This window comes from Furipterus horrens, unplaced genomic scaffold (assembly GCF_987537825.1).
Source record: "Furipterus horrens unplaced genomic scaffold, mFurHor1.1.pri manual_scaffold_2, whole genome shotgun sequence".
Taxonomy (NCBI): domain Eukaryota; kingdom Metazoa; phylum Chordata; class Mammalia; order Chiroptera; family Furipteridae; genus Furipterus; species Furipterus horrens.
The window spans coordinates 75,861,701-75,863,711 of NW_028327172.1; positions in this window are offsets into that span (position 1 = coordinate 75,861,701).

Sequence of the window (2,011 nt, forward strand, 5' to 3'; positions counted from 1 at the left end):
CATTTACACAATGGAATACTATGCAGCAGAGAGAAAGAAGGAACTCCTGCCATTTGCGACAACATGGATGGAGCTAGAGAGAATTATGCTTATTGAAATAAGCCAGGCAAAGAAAGAAAAATGCCATATGATATCACCTAATACAGGAAACTAAATAACAACATAAACAAACGAACTAAATAGGACAAGGAGCAGAATAACAGTCAATAGGGGGGAGGGGAGGGAGAGAAGGGGGATAAGTAAGGGAAGGGTTTAGTCCAGGAATGTGTATAAATGACTCATGGACATGGACAATGGGGAGGGATATGATTGTGGGAGAGGGGTGGGCTGGGTAGGGGGAGCAATGGGGGAAAATGGGACAACTGTAATAGAAAAATCAAAAAACAAAATTAAAAAAAATAAGATAAGTCTTTCTGTTGGTTCAGTGCAGAGCACATTGCTCTGCTTTAAAGTTTAGCTGAGTTAGTTGGCCCTTTCTCAGGGTCAGCTGATAGAGATTGAGATGTGGCCATAAGATGGTGAAAGTCTGGTTTTAGAGTTCCTCTCTTTCACGCAGCAGAGCAATATTTAGACATAGTATGGCCTCTTCCCTCTTATGAGTGTGTATGTCCCCATAAGTGTAGTGATTTTTAAACTTGTGTTTCTTTTAATTGAACTGTTTTTTAATGTTTATTTCTTTCTCCTTGCAGAAAACCAGGAATTCTGTCATTCTGTCCCCTTTTTTGGAATTATGTCAGCAGAAAACAGATATTTCTTTAAACATGCCAGTAAATCTGAAATTAAAAACAAACAAAGGTTGTTATGGTTGTTTTTCCATTCTGAAAAGATAGGGGGTGGTATTTGGAACAGTTAATAGATGTCTTTAGAACTGATCTGCCTACCAGCACCATTTTTCCTTCTATAAATCATTTTATGGCTTTCAGTTTGGGGGATATCGATGCAAATCTCAGTAGGTGTTTGACTTCAAAGTATTTTGGAGCTCAGCAGGAGAGATGCATAGTGTGATAAGGGACTTATCCAGAGTTTACTACTATGAAAGTCTTGGCCAGAAATTACAGATTTCTTTCCTTCCATAAGGTATTTTAGGGATGCTAAGTAATTTTGATTGAACCCCAGGAAACTAATAGTTTACAGTCTTATTAAGAAGACGAGATAGTCAACAGACATGAAACAATTAGCTGACAATACATGACGCCCTATGAAAAAGCACTAGATGTGTTGTAAACAAAGAAATGTTCTTGTGTGATGCAGTTGTAATGAGTTTGGGGTGAAATCCTCCACTCAACAATGTTAGATTTAGGAGGGACTGGAGGGACTACCTATTCACTTGCAATTATGTGCCCTTTCTTATTCTAACCCATATGAAGACCTTCAAAGGTGAATATCAGGGTCTCTCTCTTTTTCTATTTTTTTCCCATTAACTGTTCTTCCTGGCATATCTCTTTTGTACTCCCATGCATTTGTTCTACTACAGCCTCAGATGGCCTCTGTTATCACTCACTGTTCAGAGAATATCATATATGTGTAGTGAGAAGTCACCTGCAGTAAAAATTAAGTGTGCAGATAGGCTTAGACAGTTAAATGCATGAGGGGAGTGAAGACAAAGATTCCTTAATTTAACCATAAGAACTCAAAATGACAGGGTGACAGGGAGACAGGGAGGGGATGATACCAGCAATGTTGAAAAAGGAAATTGAAACTACTTTGGGAAATTCTTAACCGGAAGTGAAACGAGACCTGTTAGTTTCATTCTTTCAGAGGAAATACTGAGAGATCAGAAAAAGAGCAAAAAGAAGGCAGCGCAGTGGGTGCCAGCCCACAGGACAATGTTTTGTCATTCATATTTTCTTTCTTCCTAAAGGAGGAAACTTTTCTTCCCAAAGGACTAGGAATCCCTTTTGTAGACTACTGGCCACTTCCAGGCAGCTATTGCACACAGATATTCCAGGCAGCAGTTGTCCAATCTGCGATTAGATGTTCCCACCCCCTGCACTAAGGAAATGCCCAGTAA